Source organism: Talpa occidentalis, unplaced genomic scaffold, assembly GCF_014898055.3.
Source record: "Talpa occidentalis isolate TD23 unplaced genomic scaffold, MPIMG_talOcc4v2.1 talOcc4.13, whole genome shotgun sequence".
NCBI lineage: Eukaryota > Metazoa > Chordata > Mammalia > Eulipotyphla > Talpidae > Talpa > Talpa occidentalis.
Window position 1 is genome coordinate 57360641 of NW_023601322.1, and position 22366 is coordinate 57383006.

Consider the following 22366-nt stretch of genomic DNA (forward strand, 5'->3'; position numbering starts at 1 on the left):
GGGAGCAGTGGGCTGCAGGAGAGGTCTGCACGCCATGTGGGACCCTCACTCAGTGGCCAGGGCTCTAACCGGTGCTGCAGAGGCTGGGGGTAGCTTCACAACCCAGCGCGCAACGGCTGCGCCACCAGGGAGGCCTAGGCTGATGTATTTTTATCTTAACCTTCTACAAAGAACACAGAAAGCTATGTTTTGTCACACAGTGCAAAACTTAGCAGACTATGTGATGTAAACACAGAATTCTCTTGTTGTATGCATTTCACTGTATAGGTCTATAGACCTTCACAGAACACTGATATTTATTGGTGCAAAGACCACTATTAGGCAAGGAGTATTATTTGGAACATGATTTCATTTCATCATTGACGTATTATTTTAAGGTGTTGCTTTTTTTCAAATATGGCTTAAAAATTAAGTGTTAGTGCTTATTACAAGAAAAAATAGTTAAGAAAAGATATTACACTATCTGAAGAAAATATAAAAATGTTCAAAAGGCCATGAAAAGATGCTTAGCATCACTAGCATAAAGGGAATTCAAATCAAAACCATAATGAGGAGGCGAATCAACATGGCGGTGAGGAAATGCTGCGAGTAAGAGCTCCCATTAAAAAAAAAGTTAATAGGGAGGAAAAGCGGCAGGTCCCAGTGAGAACTGGGACACGGAAGATAGACAGACGACTCCAGAAAACTACCCAAAGAAGAAAGTTGCCATAAAAGAGGACTAGAAGGGAGGAAAGCTCAGAACCCTGTTACCCTCCCCCACCCACAAAGTCGGCACTCTCCGACCAACAGGAAGGAAGAAAAAACAAAAAAACCTAAAACTACCAACAAGAACAAACTACGCATCAAGTGGTACAGAGAATGGAAAGGAAATATTTCAGCCACCACGCCCCATGAACTGGAGCTGTGGAGAACCCTGCAGGATTCGCCAATGGCTCCAGGTATCATTAGAGAAAAACAAAGACTCCCGGAGACCTACACACAGCCCCAGGCCAGCCGGTAAGCTTGTGCGGAAAAGCGGTGTGCTTGAAAAGGATACACGGATCGCGCTTGCCCAGGTCCCCGTGCCTGCAACCTAGGCTTGCGGGGATATGCGCGGGGGCGCTCAGTGAGGTGAATGTCCCTCCCTGAGTAATCAGAAACCAGGCGCCGGGACATGGGAGCGGGATGCAAAAGGCTCCACTTCTGCGGACACTGAACTGGGCTACAGCCCATGTTGGACCTGAGGGCTTTGGAACTGAGACCTGGAACATGAAATTCAGGGCGTGGGATCCTCATGACGATAGGGCACAAGGCAGACACAGCACCCCAAAGCTGTTGAGGCTTTCCCCACCACTCCCACTCTGTTCCCCTGTCCCATGGGGTAAAAAAAAAAAAAAAAAAAAAAACAGCTGCCCAAGGACACTAGGAGAGATCTCTGGCGCCACCTAGCGACCAGAAAAAATCACCAACACCCCTTAGAATAGGGACCTTTCTTCAGTAAAGACTGCTTGAAAACAGCAGAAGGCTCCTGGAGGAAGCAGTGGCCAGCTGGGAAGTTCGCCCACGCCAGGCCCCTTCTGACCAGCAGTCCAAGCACAGAGGGGGAGCAGGCACCCACAGCCAGGGCAGACCTGGCGTGCAGAAGAGTGTGCCTGTCTCTGAATTGCCATTTTAGAACAGGGACATTTCTTCAGTAAAGACTGCCTGAAACCAACAGAAGGCTCGTGGAGGAGCCAGAGGTGAGCTGGGAAGTTTGCCCATGCCAGGCCCCTTCTGGCCTGCAGTCCAAGCCCAGAGGGGGAGTGGGGACCCACCGCTGGGGCAGACCTGATGCGCAGGGAGTGCATCCCGCATCACCATTTTAGAACAGGGTCATTTCTTCAGTAAAGACTGCCTGAAACCAGCAGAAGGCTCCCAGAGGAACCAGAGGTAAGCTGGGAAGTTCGCCCACATCAGGCCCCTTCTGGCCTACAGACTGAGCCCAGAGGGGGAGTGGGAACCCGCGCTGGGGCAGACTGGGCAGGCAGGGGAGTGTGTCCCCGCATTGGTATTTTATAACAGGGAACTTTTTTCAGTAAAGACTGCTTGAAACTGACAGATAGCTCCCGGAGGAGCCAGAAGGGAGCAGAGAAGTTCACCCAAGATGCCGGCCAGTCCCAGCAACATAGTGTCCCAATGCATATGGCAAATGAGAAAACAGACAGTAGGGAGTTGAAGAACTATAAGCAACCTAGCAACTCCTCAGGAAAAAAAGCACACCATAAAAAGAAAACCACCCCCCAGATTGCAACAACAGTAACTTGGAAGAACTTCTGAGCCTTCCAGAAAGAGAATTTAAAATTGCGTGATTAAAAAACTGACAGAAGTCATAAAGGAAAACAGTGATAAGGGAAAAATAATCAACAATTAGAAGAATGAAATTGAGTGCCCAAAGAGGGAAGTAAAAGAAATGCAGGAGATCAAAGAATTAATGGAGGCACTAAAGAACTCTGGGAAAAGCAATGAAAGCAGAATAGATGAAATAGAAGAACAAAGAAGTACTCTTGAAGACACAGAAATAAAAAGAACCAAAACAGAAAAGGAAAGAGAAGTACGAAGGAAAAAGACCAAAGAAAGACTTCGGGAACTATCTGACTCCATGAGAAAAGGAAAGATAAGAGTTATAGGAATACCAGAAGGAGAGGAGAGAGATGTAGGAACAGAGAAAATATTTAAGGAGATAAATGAAGAGAACTTCCCAAACGTGAAGAAGGAGCTGAAAATTGATATACAAGAAGCAAGAAGAACACCAAACTTCCAAGGAAAAATACAGCAAGACACATAATAGTAAATCTCCCAAGAATCTAGGACAAGGAAAAATAATGAAGCTGACAAGAGGGAAGAAACAGATAACATTCAAAGGGAAACCAATCAGGCTGACATCAGACTTCTCCAAAGAAACACTACGGGCAAGGAGAGAGTGGAGGGACATCGTCAACAGACTCCAAGAAAACAGATGCCAACCAAGAATCCTCTATCCTGCAAAGCTCTCCTTCCTCTATGAAGAAAGAATAAGGACCTTCCCAGACATACAGAACTCTGGAATTTCATAACGATTAAACCCCCACTCCAAAAAATACTACTAGGAGTCCTAAAGCCAGAACCTCAGAGGGATGAACAACAACAAAACAAGGTAAAAAAAAAAGTTATTAAAAGAATAAATAAATAAAATCAAAGGAAAGACAAACACAATGGCAAATACAGATGATAACATATCAATATTAACTTTAAATGTAAATGGACTAAACTCTTCAATAAAAAGACACAGAGTTGCAGCCTGGATTAAGAAACAAAACCCAACCTTTTGCTGTCTCCAGGAAACACATTTAGCTACAAAAGATAAAAATAGGCTCAAAGTTAAAGGATGGAAAACAATCCTACAAGCAAATGGACCAAAAAAGAAAGCAGGAACAGCTATACTTATAGCAGATAAAATAGACTTCAAACTCAAAAAGATAAAAAGAGACCCCAATGGTTACCACATTATGATCAAGGGGACAATACTTCAAGAAGAAATAACACTCATTAACGTATACTCACCAAACGAAGGAGCACCAAAATATATCAGACAACTATTGCCATCTCTGAAAACAGACATCAGAGAAAACACATACGTAGTGGGAGACTTCAACACACCACTATCAACAATGGATAGATCAACGAGACAAAAAATAAGTAAAGACACTAAAGCTCTGAATAAGGATCTAGAGCGCATGGGCTTAACAGACATCTATAGAACACTAAACCCCCAAAAAATGGAGTACACATTTTTCTCAAGCGCACACGAATCATTCTCCAGGATCGATCACATACTGGGACCCAAGACAAACATCAACAGATATACCAAGTTCGAAATCATACCAACCATCTTTTCTGACCATGAAGGCATCAAACTAGAAATAAACCATAAAAAGAAGGCAAGGAACTCTCCTACCTCATGGAGATTGAAAACCACACTACTGGAAGACCACTGGACTAATGAGGAGATTGCCGGGGACCAGCCTCCGGCAAAATGTCGTGTCAGGGGTTCCCGAAAGGATGAGACGGCCTCGGTGACCTGTAAGGGGCTGAAACTTAAGGGCTGAAGGGAAGGGGATGAGGTAGTGAGGAGACACTAACACTTGGATGAGGTGCAAGTATCTTCTGCTGAGAAACTCAGCAGGTCTTTATTTATTCATTTTTAGTAAGCAGAAAAAAAAATACATTGTCATGTGTAAAGCAGAAACAATTAGTGTATTTTATTCCCATGGACTACTGGCTCATACGGGTCCCAGCTAGATGGTAACTTTCAAGGTTAATAGATAAAAAACCAGACCTAACACTAAAACTTATTTTTTTTAGCTAGACAATTATCTAAGACAGTGGATAGCCGCCAGTACATCCCTATCAGCTAAAGCCTCAGCATCAAAAGACTATTTTATTCACATGGCCTTCAGCTGGAGACCAGCTGCTGCTCAGCTATCAGAACTTTTTCTACCTACAAACTTCTTAATACAGTCAACTTCATTTAAAAACTTTCCTAAGAAACTTCTAAATAAAAGGAACTTCTAAAAAAGCAAAAGAAGGACTTACTATAATAGTTGTGCTTGTTTGCTTGTCAGATATGTACAATAAATCATCTCCCATTGTCAAGTGGGCCAAATTGTTTAATAACTAATATCCAAACAGGTAATTTTCATGCCAATTGCTTGCAGTCTACTGATACATACAATTTATTGCCTAATGTACTTTTCTGATAAATTTTTCTCTTTTTATGAATAAGAACATAAAATGAAGGAATGATAGATCTTTAGCCCCACGGTGTGAGGCACAAGGAATCTTCAGCCCCACGGTGTGAGGCCCTTTACATTCGGCCCCACACTTCCAGTGTCTTATCTGGCTGGGGCATCAAGGCCTCCTGCAGCAGGAGATCAAAGAAGAAATTAAAAAATTCTTTGAATTGAATGACAAGGAGGACACCAATTTCCTAAATGTATGGGATGCAGCAAAAGCACTAATGAGAGGAAAATATATAACAATAGAGGCTCACATCAAGAAACAAGAAAGAACTCAAAGAAACAACCTAATCTCGAAGCTCAAAGATCTAGAAAGAAGAACAACAAAAAAAGCCCAAAACAAAGTAGAAGAAAAGAAATAATAAAAACCAAAATGAAATAAATGAAATTGAATCAAAAAAAACAATCCAAAAGATCAATGAAACCAAGAGCTGGTTCTTTGCAAAAATTAATAAAATAGACAAACCCCTAGCCAGGCTCACAAAGGAAAAAAAAAACAAAACCCTAGCCAGGCTCACAAATAAACAGGATCATAAATGGAAGAGGAGAAATCACAACGGACACAGCAGAAATCAAAAGAATAATCAGTAACTACTATGAACAGTTATATGGAAACAAGTTCAACAATCTAGAGGAGATGAACAAATTCCTACAATTCTACAATCACCCAAAGCTAGATAAAGAAGAAACATAACATCTAAACAGAACAATTATAAGCAGCGAAATTGAAATGGTAATCAAAAACCTCCCCAAAAACAAAAGCCCAGGACCTGATGGATTTACAAATGAATTCTACCAAACATTCAGAGATGAATTAGTGCTTATCCTTCACAAACTCTTCCAAAAAATTGAGAAGGAAGGGATAATACCAAACACGTTCCATGAAGCAAACATTGCACTAATACCAAAACCGAACAAGGACAACACAAAAAAGGAAAACTACAGGCCAATCTCCCTAATGAACACTGATGCAAAAATCCTCAATAAAATTTTAGCTACCAGAATCCAACAATGTATCCATAAGATAATTCACCACGACCAAGTAGGATTCATTCCAGGGACACAAGGATGGTTCAACATACAAAAATCAATCAACGTTATCCAACACATCAACAAAAAGAAATATAAAAACCATATGATAATATCAATAGATGCCGAGAGAGCTTTCGACAAAGTGTAACACCCATTCATGGTAAAAGCCCTTGAAATTCTTGGGATACAAGGAACATACCTCAACATCATAAAGGCCATCTATGACAAGCCAACAGCCAGTATCATTCTCAATGGTGAAAAGCTGAAAGCATTTCCATTAAAATCTGGAACAAGACAAGGATGTCCACTCTCACCACTGCTTTTCAATATAATACTGGAAGTCCTAGCCAGAGCACTAAGACAAGAGAAAGACAAATAGGAAAAGAAGAAGTCAAACTATCACTATTTGCAGATGATATGATAATATACATAGAGAACCCCAAAAACTCCACAGAAAAACTAATTCAACTCATCAATCAGTTCAGCAAAGTGGCAGGATACAAAATCAACATGCAAAAGTCAGTAGCCTTCCTATACACAAACAATAAATCTGAAGAAGAAGAAATAAAAAAAAAATCCCTTTTATTATCGAAACAAAAAAAAAATCAAATACTTGGGAATAAATCTAACAGAAACAGTAATGGACCTATACAATGAAAACTATAAAACACTGTAAAAAGAAATAGAAGAAGACAGAAAGAAATGGAAAGACATCCCCTGCTCATGGATTGGAAGAATAAACATTATTAAAATGGCCATCCTATCAAAAGCAATATACAGATTCAATGCTATTCCAATAAAAATTTCAATGTCATGCTTCAAAGAAATAGAACAAGTATTGATGAAATTCATATGGAATCACCAAAAACTCCAAATAGCCAAAGCTCTCCTGAAATAAAAGGAAGGAAATGGAGGCATCACACTCCCAGACTTCAAACTTTATTACAAAACCATAATCATCAAAACTGCATGTTATTGGAAAAAGAACAGACACACAGACCAATGGAATTGAATAGAAAATCCAGAAATAAACCCACAGATTTATGGTCAACTAATACTTGACAAAGGAGCAAAGACTATGCATTGGAACAAAGAAAGTTTGTTCAATAAATGGTGCTGGGAAAACTGGGTCGCTACATGCAAAAGAATGAAGCTTGACCACTACCTCACACCATATACAAAAATCAACTCAAAATGGATTAAAGAACTAGACATAAGACCTGAAACCATAAAATACATAGAAGGAAATATAGGCGAAACACTACATGATATGCACATCAAAGACATCTTTACAGACACATCACCCAAAGCAGTGATAGTGAAGACAATGATAAACAGCTGGGATTACATCAAATTAAAGGCTTCTGCACAGCGAAAGAGACAATAACAAAAACAAAGAGAAACCCCACCAACTGGGAGAACATTTTTGCACACAACACTAATGATAAAGGACTGATCACAAAAATCTGCAAAGAGCTGATGAGACTCAACAACAACAAAGAAAATAATCCAGTCAAAAAATGGGCAGAAGAGCTAAAAAGAAACTTCTCTGAAGAGGAAATGCAAATGGTCAATAGGCATATGAAAGAATGTTCAACATTAATGTAATCTGGGAAATGCAAACCAAAAGTACCATGAGACACCATCTTACACCAGTGAGAATGGCACATATTAAAAAAAAACTTGCAACAACAAATGTTGGCGAGGATGTGGAGAAAAAGGAACTCTCCTGCACTGTTGGTGGGAGTGCAAACTGGTCCAACCACTATGGAGAGCTGTGTGAAGATTTCTTGAACTACTAAACATAGAGCTTCCATATGATCCAGGAATTCCACTCCTAGGTATTTACCCAAAGGACACAGAAACATCAATTCCAAAGGCACCTGCACCCCTATGTTTATAGCAGCACTATTTACAATAGCTAAGCTTTGGATACAACCTAAATGCCCAAAAATAGATGACGGGATCAAGCAGATGTGGTACATATACACTATGGAACATTACTCAGCATTCAAAAAAGATAAACACATGCAATTTGCAGCAACATGGATGGCGCTGGAAGGTATCTTGCTCAATGAAGTAAGCCAGAAAGAAAAAGAAAAATACCGGATGGTCTCACTCATAGCAGGAATCTAGAAAACTTAAATAAGGGACCAGGAAAAAGAACATAAGAAAGAAAATACCCAAATCAACAAATAGCTATGAACAAGAGACACTCTGTGGGGGGTGGGGCGGGGAGGGGAGGGCTTGGGGTAAGAATAAGGGGGTTGTAGTTGTATGGGGAATATAAAAATACAATTTAAGTAAAAAAAAGATAATGAGATACCACTTCATATCCACTAGGAAAGCTACAGTAAAAAGCACATAAGTAACAAGTGTTTGTGTATAGCCTTCATATACATCTAGTGGATATATAAAATGGTGAGGCCACTTTTAAAAAGAAATTAACAGTTAGACATCGACGTTACCAGATGACCTTGTAATCCCATTCCTTCATGTCTGGATAATATTCCATTGTATACATAGCACATCTCCTTTATCCATTTATTCCATGTTAGACACATAGTTTGTTTACATGTCTTGGCTATTGTGAATATGCTGCAAAAAACATATAGTGCAAATATCTCTCTGAGATAGTGACTTCATTTCTTTCATGTATGTATACACCAAGAAGTGGTATTAGTAGATCATATGGAAATTCTACTTTTAAAATTTTGAGGAAGAGGTATTTTTTCCAAAGCGGTTATACCAATTTATATTCCCACCAAAAATGTGCAAAGATACACTTTTTTCTGCACATCCTTGACAACACTTTGTTTGTAATCACTTTTATAATAGACATTCCAAAAGGTAGCTTTCCCAATTAGTGTTTCACTGATGACTAGTGATGTTGAACATTTTTTCATGTACATGTTGGCCATTTGTACATTTTTTTTCTATTTAGCTTCTTGTCTACTTTTTAATTAGTTTATAATCATTTTTTACTGTTTGGTTGTATGAGTTCCTTATATATATTTTAGATACTAACCCCTTAACAAAAGTGTGGTTTGCAAATATTTTCTCACACTCTGTGGATACCTTTTCATTTTGCCTTCTTTTTTTTTTTTCTGTTTGGAAACTTTTTAGTTTGTTTTTGCTCTTTGCTGTGTTGCTTCTTTTTTGGTGTCATACACAAAAACACACACAAACAAAATATTGCCAAGATTGATATTAAGGAAATTTCCACTTTTTCCTCTAGGAGTATTACAGTTTCAGATCTTATATTAAAATCTATAATACATTTTAGTTAATTCTTGTTAATGGTACAACATAGGGGTCAATTTAATTATTTTGCAAGTAGATATCCAGTTTCCCAAACCATTTCTTAAAGAGACTATCTTTCCCCATTGGATGTTCTTGACATCTTTACAAATATTAATTGATATACATGGGTTTATTTTGAAACTCTTGATTCTCTTCATTATTCTACACATCTGTTTTTAATGCCAGGACCACAGAGTTTTGATTTTTGTAGCTTCTATTATAATTTGAAATCAGAATGTGTGATGCCTCCAGTTAGGTTCTTCTTTCTCATATTACTTTGATTATTCAGCCTTTTATAGTTCCATACAAATCTTGCTATTATTTTTGCTGTTTCTGTGAAAATTATCATTAACATTTTGATAGTTTTCATGGAATCTATAGATGACTTAGTGTGATATGGGCATTTTAACAATGTTAATTCTTCCAATCAGTGAATATGGATAGATTTCCATTTATCTATTTCTAAATTATTTTCATCACTGTCTTACAGTTTTAAGTGTACAAATGTTTCAACTTTTGAATAAATTTATTCCTAAGTGTTTTATTGTTTTTGATGTTATTTACACCATGGGATTTAATCTGTCCTCCACTCTGGCTAAGATGTGGGCCATGTGGAAATTTTCTCCTGATGACTCAGTGCCAGCTCTTCCACATATATGGCAGGCCTCCACTCTCAGTCCTTAATGCATTCCCTTTGACATTTTACTCATCAAAGGACCATCTAGGAGGTCATCAAGGAGGTCTTCTGAGACTGGAGGAGAAGCCCATGAACAAAGAATGAAAATGGGTAATAAGAGGGATGAAGGATAAGCTGGTAAGGGCACAATCAAGGGTCAAACCTGTGTTTACATCTTGTCTTGTTTGAACACATTGACCTCCCATGGATGGGATGATGGATTAGACCTGGTTTAGATCACAATTTTCTCTGTGGTCCATGCTAGGAAACTGGGCAGTGTGCTCTGAGGGCCATGGCCATTTCATTTGCTCTTTATCCCTGTGCTCATACTATGCCCACACTTTGTGATTGAGGATAATAATCAGGATTAGAGCTGGACCCAGGGATGATTCTCCACAGAAAGTCATGGTTGGATCATACTCTGGAGTCTCTGAGAACCACCTATTAAAACAAGATAAATAATGAAGGTGAGGAGATGATCATTTTTCAATGTCTTCTGGTCATACTAAGTATTCAGAGGACATACAAACCAGGAAAAAGGACAAGATGTTTGTTTCTTCCTGAAGCTGCTCCTTCTCCTGGAACAATGACGACACCCTTGTAAGAAGTCCTATCCTTTTTGTACTGTCCCCACTTATCTGAACACTTTCAGCCTAAATCTCAAAACCCTAACCAGGAACTGGTGGCTGGCTCTTTGCTGAACCCAGTGCATAGGGTTGTGTCCTGGTGAGATATTATTCTTTGTCTTAATTGCTCTAATTTGACTGGTCCCCATTGCTTTGCTCCTTTTTTCCATCTCTCTGCCCCTAGCTTAGGGTCAGAAATAGGGCTTGGTCCCTGTGCCTGTTCCCTTCTTGAGTGTTCAGCCTTATACACAAGGCAGGTTTTACCATGAGCTCCACTTAAGCACTGACACTTCACCTAGACTTGTTGGGCTTGACTTATTATTCTGGCATATGAGACCCCTCCTGGGATGGTTACAGGATTTCCCCACTTTGACACAGAAAACTGAGGACTTGTGACTTAGGCATTAGACCACTCTGATCAGAGGAAATTTCTTAAGAGAAGGAAGTCTCCACCCTTTCTGATGTTCACCATGGGTTCCTTCAAGGCTGAGTCTCTCATACAGCAAGGGTAAAGGTACACCATATCTGGGTACCTGACTGTGTGTGGAAAACTTCCCCAAAGCTCTGCATGCTGCTGGTCTGTTATGGAATCTTTGACTCCTAGAATGATCCAGTGGTTTGTTCAGGAAGCAAATGCTGTACAATAAATACCGCCTGATCTTTGAAGTAAAGAGAACAAGCAAGCAGATTTTAGTCGGTGTTGCTGCCTGGAGATGTTCTCAGAGTAAAGGTGGGTTCATGTCACACTCACATAAACCTAAGAGGTGGGGCCAGATCCCATCCCACTTTGTAGATGGGGAAACTGAAGGTCAGTAGCAGGTGACTGGCTCCCAGGGGTTTGTGGTTAACCACAGTCTTATCCCTTTCTCCCCCACATGGTGAATGCCTAGGATGAAAGAGTCTGACCAAATAATTCCAAGGAACCAACTTGACAAGGAGATGATTCTTTGTGACATGGTTTTTGATCTGAGATGGTGTGATTATAAGAAATGGTACAGTTGACTTGAGAGTGGCATCTCCTCAAGGATGTGTGTGTATGATAATCATGAAGCCAAAATTAGGGTGGGGGCCACAAAAAGAGAGGTAACACCCAGCACACTCCTATAATTTGGGCAGTTCTTGCTAATTAACCTCCTTGCTCCACTCCCCCATTGGTATTTCCTGGACTGGACTCTGGTGGCCTCCCCACAGTAACCACATCCTTAAAGGGATTGTTGAGTAACCCTGAGGAGCAGGGAGTTGGCAGAGTCTGGGTGCCCCAGTGCCTAATATTAAGTTCCTTTCTCCATGGAGCCAGTGATGGGGCCACAAAGTCCACCTATGGTGACAAAACTGACACATTTTATCTGATTGTCCATCTTTCCTTCACTGGGCTGTGCTTCAAATTCCAGGCCGCAGCATGAGCCAACATTACGGGAGAGCAGTGCCAATGCATGACAGCTGGTAGCTGGACCCAACTAGTGAACTTCCTGACTAAGATCACACTGTAAGTTTGGCCTTCTGGTCTCATACTTTCTCTGTTAGGGACTATCTTTATCTCCAGCCACTTCATCTGGTCAGGACTTTCTGGGCATATTGTACTAGGAGAAAGGAAAAATGAGCAATGAACTGAAGAGAGAGGAGACCCTGCGAATGTATAGCATGAGGCTCAGTTTCACTCATGGGCATGGAGCAGAGTTCTGCTTTGGGATCAGGGTGGGGTGCTGTGTCCACAACTGTGGTGACCATCCTGTCTGTGCAGGGGACCCACCCAAGAAGATGGAGTCTCTGGACCCCTTCTCAGGAAAGGAGTAAACCACATAGGATTATAATTATAATGAAATTCAGTTATAAAACTCTTAATGTGTGGAATGGTAGCCATTGTGCTTTTAAATGAATATATAAGATACCAAACTATAGCAGGGGGACTGAGAGAGACATGATTTGGGAGCAGTTGAAAAAGACAAAGAATACTCTATGTCTGCAGATGCCATGTGATAGGAAAACAAAACAAAACAAAACAAAACCTCATTGATTTCCAAGGATGGGTAATTTTTCTGTGGTTGCAGATCAACTGCAGTTAGAAGTTGGTGGTGGAAAAGGTGCCAATCCTTCTTCCAATGCCAGTGTGAAAGGAACCTGTGCTATATCTATCCTGGAATTAATGCCTCTGGAAGTTTCTGGGTATCTGTTCATCTGTTAGACATCGCCTCAGTTGAAATGATAGAGGGAAAGCAAGCTGCACTCATTTTACTGTTTGGAACCCAGATGTGCATGACCATGAGTCAAATGTACGAGTCAAATGTACACAGTCTTTCCATAGGCTGACAGCCCAAGTCCCACTTCTGCCAAATGTAGACAGCTGCCTAGTATTCATCCCATGTTGCTGATGTGGACAGGGGTGAAGTGTCCACACTGTGAAGCAGATTCCCTGTCCTCTCCTTATATGAGGAAACTGAGGCTCTTGAGTAGTGACATTGCATCCCCAGGCTTACATGGCCTCAGCTACTGAGCTAGAAACCTGGAACAAGGTTGAAGGTGATTCTTGGATGGGTACTATCATTTCCCGGAAACTCATCCTCAGGAAGGGAAAATGGGGGTCTTTGTCACACCTTGGTGATGCTGCAGACCTTTCCTCAGAACCCTGGAAGTGTGAGTCTAAAGATGAGTGAGGCTTGGAGTTCATGGAATTCCACAAAGAAAGGCTGAAATTAATTCCTTCCTAAGCTGGCAAAATTTATATGGACTCAGAAATGTTTATGAAAGCACTGATAAAATGTTGGAAAGGATGCCAGGGTCTGTTTGTCTAGCAAATCCTGCTGTGACCTTGTTAAGGAACTGAAGTCTCTTTAACTAGCAGTCACCCTGGAATGGAAGCTTCCATCCGGGTCCTCAGGTCTTGTCTGAGCTCACAGTTCTGGGTCCCCTGAAATTCTTTGTTGAATTTTTTTAAACAAAGGGAATGTGTTGTCACTTCTCATATCCACAGGAACTCTAACAGAGTTCCTGCTGACCTCTGCCCCTGGGCCTGGCACTCTGCCCTGCCCTGCCCTTGTTCTGTACCTGACTCTGAGGAGCCTAGGAGGACATGCTGTTGCTCCTCTGTAGACATGGATCCTTCTCCTGCTTCAGCACTCAGTTTATTTATTTCATTTTATTTTTTGCTATTGTAATTTTTTATATTTATTTTATTTTATATGTTTTTTGCATCATTTTTCATTTTTGCACGATGTATGCAATTTCATGTTGGTTATATTCCGCATACAATTCAACTCCCTTATTTTGTCTCTAATCCCTCCTCCCTCACCCCCCCATAGAGTGTCTCTGGTTTATAGCTGTTTATTGATTTTGATTTTTAATTTATTACAATTAGTCTTTTTCCTGGTCCCTTATTTAGGTTATCTAAATTCCTGCTATGAGTGACACCATCTGGTATTTTTCTTTTTCTTTCTGGCTTATTTTGCTGAGCCTGATCCCTTCTAGCTTCATCTATGTTGCTGAAAATTGCATAAGTTTATCTTTTTTGATTGCTGAGTAATTCATTGTGTATCTATACCACATCTTCTCGATCCAGTCGTCTATTTTTGGACATGGGTTGTTACCAGAGCTTAGCTATTGTAAATAGTGCTGCTATAAACATAGGAGTGCAGGTGCCTTTTGAATTAATGATTCTGTCAGCATTCAGTTTAGATGAGGCCCTCACAAGCACACTCCTTACCCACTGTAGACCCCCATAATATCCCTGCACTTTCAGAATCTGTGATCAAGATCAAGATCTGATACCTAGTGAGAGGCTTTTTAAAATCAAATGCCTACATTTTAGTCATTTTGTTCCGTCATTTCAGATGTAAAGTTTATGCCCTAATAATAGATTAGGATGAATACAGGCCAAAAAAAAAATGCAGGGAGATTCCCCTTCTGGAGAAAGGTAAGAGTTTCCCTGGGGTCTTGCTCAAGGGACAGCAGGAGAAAGGGAAGGATGGAGCACAGAGAAAGTAGAGAGTTGAGGTTGAGACGCAGCACTGAAGAGCATCTGGGCAATGGTGTCTGCTGGGCCAGGCATTTATACACTGTGTCCTTTAATTCCTGCAGATCTCAGGCAGTGAGCCATTGACCAGGGAAGATCATGAGATGGGATCCTAGAGGCATTGCAAAGTGCTCCCCAGGGCCCACACATCATGGGGCAGCAGAGCAGGATTCATTCTCAGCTTAGGACTGATGTTAAGGCAAACCCTGCTGGGCTCCCTCCCCATGGCCATTAACCATTGAGTCTTGTTCTTTGACAACTGGGATTGTTCTTCACATCTCTGCAGCTTAAAAAAGATAAACATACAGACATGTGTGAAGAAAAGGGAAAAAAATTGAAGGAAATTGTGTGTAAGCACAAAATACAACATGAACTTCCTCATAGTTGAGGAGAAAAGAGTTCATTTATAGATAGTATTTGAAAAAGGAAGCATACTGATTCTTTGAAAGAAAAACTTTCCCTCCCTACTCCTTACCCTGGCACTAAATTCTACAAGGGACTTATTCTCAGTAGACTTAGATGGTGCCTTCTAATGAGTGGGCCTTGTCTCCCAAATAACTGCACTTGCTTTTATGTGTCCATGATTGTCAGGGCCCAGACCTGAACATCCGGGTTCTTGCCTGAAGCAGGTACTGAATGTTAGCTCCAGTGAAGGTTTCAAGTTTCCTATTGTGACGACTGAACCCTGCCCCCTGCTTGCTCCTGGTGGCTTGTTTGTATTGGTGGTCTCTCCTTGTTCGAGATAACGAGAGACCTCCTCCTCTGAACCCTATATAACATTGTGCACATTCCTGAATAAATGAGACTGGCGATGATGATCCTGGCTTTGCCTCCACTCCTTGCGTACCCCTGTCCTATACCTAGCCCCTGCTTCCTCCCCCGGGTACCACGTTGATCTTCCAGGCTTGCCCGGACACATGATGGAGGAAGGTGTTGGATAAAGACCAGGTGAGACTGAGTGTTAAAACAGTTGGTGAAGATACCCATGCCTGGCAGGTTCTGAATAAGCCATGTGAAATGTTCTCTTCACATTTTTTTTTTTTTTAGTCTCAATTGCTAAATTCATAATTGTCAGCTTCCCTAGAGAGTTTCATGTCAGAATATTTGAATATTAGAAATTACTGTTTTCCACCTAAACAGACCAATTAAAAGCAGCAAAATTGAAGCAATAATCAAAACACTCCCCCAAAACAAATGCCCACGACCAGACTTCACAAATGAATTGGAACAAATGTTCAACAATGAATTAGTACCTATCCTACACAAACTCTTTCAAACAACTGAAAAAGAAATAATGCTACCAAATACATTCTATGAAGCCAACATTGCACTAATACAAAAGCCAAACAAACACAACACAAAAAAAGAAAATTATAGGCCAATTTCCCTAAAGAACACTAATGCAAAAATCCTCTCCAAAATCCTTGCCAACAGAATCCAACAATGCATCAAAGGGATAATACACCACGATCAAGGGGGATTTATATCAGGGGCACAAGGATGGTTCAACATATGAAAATTGATCAGTATAATCCAACACAGTAATAAAAAGTAAAATAAAAACCATCATCCATTTATGATGAAGTCCCTTGAAAATCTCGGGATAGAAGGAACATAACTTAAAATATAAAAGCCATGTATGACAAACCCACAGCCAATATTATTCTTAATGGCAAAATGCTGAAGGCTTTTCCCTTAAGATCAGGAAAAAGACAAGGATGTCCTCTTTCACTACTGCTCTTCAATAAAATACTGGAGGTCCTAGCCAGAGCAATAAGACAAGAGAAAGATATACAAGGAATCCAAATGGGGAAATAAGTAAAACTATCACTATTTGAAGACAATATGATAATATACACAGAGAACCCTAAAACTCCACAGAAAAACTACTCAAAATAATCAACCAGTTTAGTAAAGTAGCAGGATACAAAATCATCCCACAAAAATCAGTAGCCTTCCTTTATACAAACAGTATCTGAAGAGAAGAAATCAAGAAAACCATCTGCTTTATAATTGAAACAAACAAAAAAATCAAATACTTGGGAATAAATCTAATAAAAGAGGTGAAGGGCCTATACAAGGAAAATTATAAAACACCATTAAAGGAAATAGAAGAAGACACAAAGAAATGGAAAGACATCCCCTGCTCATGGATTGGAAGAATAAACATTGTTAAAATGTCCATCCTACCAAAAGCAATTTATAGATTCAAAGATATTCCAATAAAAATCTCAATGACATGGTGCCTCCCTGGTGGTGCAAGGGGTTAAGCACCACACTAAGAAGCAACCTGGCATCTTTGCAGCATGAGTTCAATCCCCGACTGGCCAGGGAGCATCCCACATGGCTCAGTAGACCTCTCTTGACTTGCCCACTGCTACCCTCAGCAGTGTACTTCAATCTGCCTGTTCTGTTCCCCATTCTGCCTCTGGTGAATCCTCTCACCCCCCACATCTCTGGCCTTTATCCCAGCTCTTGTATGAATGAATAAATAAATAAATCTTTCAAAAATATCTAAATGACTTTCTCAAAGAAATGGAACAAATGCTGATGAAATTCATATGGAACCACAAAAAACCATGAATAGCCAAGGCCCTAATAATGAAAACAAAGGAGAATAGAGGTATCACAGGTCAAGCTTCAACTATACTACAGAGCCATAATAATTAATACAGTATGGTATTGGAGCAAAAGCAGACACACAGACCAATGGAAACAAATAGAAAGCACAGAAATAAAGCCACACATTGGAACAACTAATCTTTGACAAAGGAGTAAAGCATATGCAATGGAACAAAGACAGCTCGTTCATTCAATAAATGGTGCTAGGAAAACTGGACCACCACATGCAAAAGAAAGAAACTAGTCCACTACCTCTTACCATGCACAAAAATCAACTCAAAATGGATAGAAGATCTGGCCATAAGACCTGAAACCATAAAATGTATAGAAGAAAATATAGGGAAAACACTACAAGACATACATCTCAGTAACATCTTTAATGACTCATCACCCAAAGCAAAGAAAGTGAAGGAAAAGGTAAACAGCTGGGATTACAACAAACTTAAAAACTTCTGTAGGCAAAAGAGACAAATGAAAACTGGGCCTCCTTGGTGGCAAAGGGGTTAAGGACAGTGCTATCAAGCTATTGCCAGCCACTGCAGCATGAGTTTTGTCCCTGGCTGGCCAGCAACTCACATGGCCCAGCAGACCTCTCCTGCCTTGCTCGCTGCTGCCCTCAGCAGTGTGTTTTAGCAGATCTGCCTGTTCTGTTCCCCACTCTCTCTGGTGAATCTTCTCACCCCCCGCACCTCTGGCCTGTATCCCCGTTCTTGGATGCACAAATAAATAAATCTTTATATCTTTTTAAAGATTGATTTATTTTTATGCAAGAACTGGGGTACAGGCCAGATGTACGGGAGGATGAGAGGATTCACCAGAGACAGAGCGGGGAACAGAACAGGCAGACTGATGAAATACATTCTGAGGGGAGCAGTGGGTGCATCAGGAGAGGTCTGCTGCACCATGTGGGATTCTCGCCTGCTGGCCAGGATCAAAACAGTGCTGCAGAGGCTGTGGATAGCTTCACAGTGCAACGCTCAACCACCTGCGCTTCCAGAGAGGCCCTAAATAAATCTTTAAAGAAAAAAAAAGAGACACTAACAAAAACAAAGAGACACCCTACTGATTGGGAAATAATCTTGGCACTCCATACAACTGATAAGGGACTGAGCACAAAGATATAAAAAGAACTCACATGACTCAACAAAAACAAAGTAAACAATCCTGTCAAGAAATGGACAGAAGAACTTAAAAGACACTTCTCCAAAGAGAAAATGCAAATGGCCAACAGGCATATGAAAAAAGGTTCAACATCCCTCCAAATCCTGGAAGTACAAATCAAAACCACGTGAGATACCACCTTACACCAGTAAGAATGAAACATATCAGAAAAACCAGCAAAAACAAATGTTGGTGAGGATGTGGTGAAAAAGGAACTCTCCTACATTGCTGGTGGGAGTGAAAACTGTCCCAACCACTATGGAAAGCTGTCTGGATATTCTTCATTCTACTAAAAATGGAGCTCTCGTGTGACCCAGCAATCCACTCCTAGGGATCTACCCAAAGGACACAAAAATACTGATTCAAAAGAAAACCTGTACCCCTGTGCTTATTGCCTTACTATTTATAATAGTTAAAACCTGGAAGCAACCCAAATGCCCAAAAATAGATGACTGTATCAAGATATTGTAGTATATATACACAATGGAATACTATTCAGCAATCAAAAAAGATAAACTCATGCCATTCAGAGCAACATGTATTGGGGGGAAAATAATAACAATACAAAACACAACAAAACAAAAAGAAACAGTTATAAACCAGAGACATATGCAGGGGATGAGGAGGGAGAGGTATTAGAGGGAGTGAGAGAGGGGGGAGCACAGGGAACTGTGGTGATGGTGCATAGGCGCATTGCTGAAGGAAATTCTATGGGAACTACACCTGGAGCAAACATTGTTTAAAAATGAACAATGATGCAAAACGTACATAAATTTAAAAAAATAAAAAAAAAGATTTGAGGTGGCAGAAATGACTATTCTCACAGTAAATTTTTGGAAAACCGATGCAATTCACTGCACCAGGTTTAGTATCAAAATTAGATTGAACTACAATGTTTTAATCACTTGGACATTTTAGAATTGAGAAATCAGCTTCTTTACTAAGGCACTCAATTGACCCAGAGGATGACAGGTTCAGACAGTTCTAATAAGTGGAGAGCTTTTCTCTGTTCCCTAAAGTGTGATTTCTGTACCTTGACCAACTCTTTCAGTTGCTGATATGGAGGGGGCTCCAAAATCTTCTGCACCCATGTGAGAAAGAAATCACCCATGAGACTCGTTCCAGAGGACAGAAGTGAATCCCTGGGCAAACCTCCATGACAAGCGTCAGGGGCTGATGAATCCTCACTTGTCAAATCAATATATGAATGACAACTCTGTCTAAACTTGGGTTGTGAGACAGGAGACCTGGGCCACATGACCCTTATGACAATACTCTCACCTGGACTTTTTACAGTGATGCCATGACTTCATCCTCAGCCCTGAAGAACCTATTAACCACCATGCCTTCACCACCTTGATTTTCAGCACTGTGGGTAAGAATAAATACGTGACCCATTTTTCTTAAAGATTAGAAGGGTAAAGTGGATAATACAGAAAAATAATGCCCACTTAGGAGAGGTCAAGTCCTTCTCTAAGAGCAGTGATGAGTACTGCAGAGTTGGAGATCCCCACTGGCACACCCAGCCATGTGTGGTGGAGATGGGGTGAGCATGTGTTTGGTGGTGGGTCAGCTCTGTGTTAAGGTCTGAGTGGGGACTGATGTAGCCCTTTGAGAGGGAAAATGACATGAAAGGGCCCATTTAACTTCACAGGGGGTGGATTTCATGGCCTCTGAATGTCAGGAATGTTTGACTATTAGAAACATTAATTATGACTATTCATCATTTTCATTCCTGAATTCTATTTTCTTTCATTAGACACTTATGAATGTGCAAGCTGTCTTCCCAATGAATGTAGTGCTGGTATGCAGAAAATTTGTAAAGCTTCTCAAAGCTGCTTCAGCAACAGGCAAGAATTTATACCAGGTATGCTGTGTTAGCTCCCTGCCCACCTTGCTAGGCCCACAGGACAGATGCAGATGTTTAGAGGAGGGAGATGGCTGTATTGGTAACTGGATAGAATTCCTCACATCCTGGTGCATCTTCTATTTAACCTGTTTCTTCTATTGCATCTTACCTGGGTTGCTGAGAGTATAGTATGTGGGAGGTGGCAGGTAGGGAGATTCTCTGGGAGGAAGTCTAGAGATTATGGTTGCTAGGGTATGACACTCCTTAGCATAACAAATGCTAACAAGCCATCCCTCCTTGGGTTCTTCACATGGACAATGTAGATGGACTTTTTTTTTTTTAAGAAGTGGAAAGCTAAAGACAAAGGGACTCGAAATGCAGAAACCTTTAACACTGCCTTTATTTTTGAGAGTTTCTCTGTATGACTCAGAGAGGAATTTCCCTCTGGGCTTTGCTCCTCTGCAGAGCAGGTACCAGTACTTGTTGACTGGAAAGGCTGTTCTTCAAGGAGTTGCGCTCCACTGGCCTTTTCAGCATCTCTGGGGAGTAAGAAAAGGTTTTGGTATGAGCACCGATGCTGTCAAACTGAGCAGTGTAATCAAGGGGATATAAAAGGTGAGTACTTCATCTCTACTTTTCATCCATTCATGCCCCTGCTTCCAATCCCAATCCCATTGCATTAATTAAGTCTCTGCCTTCTAGTTATCTTCTCATGACTTGCTTCTTCCCTCCCTTCCCCTCCTCTCCCCTCATCTTCCCCCTTCCTTTCCCTAGGCCCCTTTTTCTCACAAATTGCCTTTCCTCCCTCTGAAGGGACAGATACATGCCCTTCTACTACATAGGGGACAGGTTGGCTGGAATTGGTCCTGAGATTTTTCTCTAAAAGTGTAGATAATGATTTTCTTTCTCATTCCAGAAGATTTCTTTCCTCATCTATTTAATTCTTCACTTCCTTAACAATATTGCTCTAGAACATAGATTATTTTTTCATTACCTAATCTCTTCTCTCTAGCTAGAGCAGAGAGGAATGATTCATGAAGAGAGCAGACAACCCCAAATTCCTAGAAGATCCTTTTGGTTTATCTTCCTACTTACTATCTACCCCTCTTCCATCCTCTGTGCCCTAGTTATAAATAATTTTTAATTTGGGGAGAAGAACTGGAATAACAATGACCTTGGAAAGGTTTAAAACGTTCTCAGCTCCTCCTTAATATTATTCCTTAATATGACATATTTCTGTGCACATGCAGTGCTTCAGAAGTCTTCAGACCCCAATGGCATCACATGTCCTGCCTGATAGACTGAGAATAAACTTTCCTGACCCAGTCTCCTGGCTTGCACTGGTGAAGAGACAAAGCATATCAAGATTGTTGGTTCAGGTAAGGCTTTTCCCCCAGGCTCTTTGGTGTTTATCTTCTTAAAGGTTGAAGTGTATTAGGTAGCTATTGCTTTGTGACAAGTTACTATAAAACTTGGCAGCTTAACTCAACAAACATTACTTCATAGTATCTGTGGTTCAGGAATCTGGGGATGGCTTAACTGGGTGGTTCTGGATCAGTCTTATGAATTTCAATGTAGCTGTCAGCAGGGGTTTTGATGGTTTGGACAGTGCATCATTTTTCCTTGTGGTTGTATAGCTTGGTTCCTATCCATGTGTGCCTCTCCATATGCTGTCTATGATGAGAGAAGGGAGGAAAAAGGAAGAAATTGCAGTTTTTAATATTCTAATCTCATAAGTGACACATCATCACTTCTGCTGAATCCTGCTGGTTACACAGACCATCCTGGTACAACAGGGAAGGGGGCTACTGGAGGCATGGATAGCATGAGGATGGGAATGATTGGAGGCCATGCCAGAGGCTGACTATCATAAATAGCAAGGGGTGGTATAGTGCAAATGCTGGTTACCCCCTCAAGGTTGGGGGAGCCATCTATCAATGAGGAGAGAAAAGGTGAGCAGGGGAGGAGAGAGGACAACACAGCTGCTTCCCAAGAGAATCTGAAACTTGGGAACATGTCATCTCATGATCTCTTGGAATAGGATCTGGGCTCATTAGCAACATAGGCATTGTCATCTCAACTTTGGTTCTCATTATCACTACCATTATTGCTATCACCCAATCTTATCAGCAAGCACTTAATTTTCGTATGGCAACTTTTTGAAATCTGTAGAACTTGTGAGTTTCCTGACTTGGAAAATAAGAATATGTTTATGATGGAGAGCTCATATACCATCAATATAAGGATTGGAAAATAGACATACTATTGAGCTGTACAGCCAGAAGTGGCACCATCATT

The 22366-nt window shown here is 40.7% G+C and overlaps 1 long non-coding RNA gene across 1 annotated transcript; it reads left to right on the forward strand.

Moving 5' to 3' along the window:
- Positions 1–20019: 20019 nt before the first annotated feature.
- LOC119243244 (uncharacterized) lies at positions 20020–21332 on the forward strand. Its single transcript, XR_008551406.1, has 3 exons — positions 20020–20086; positions 20534–20683; positions 21319–21332. It is a non-coding gene; the product is annotated as an uncharacterized LOC119243244 (long non-coding RNA).
- The last annotated feature ends 1034 nt before the right edge of the window (positions 21333–22366 follow it).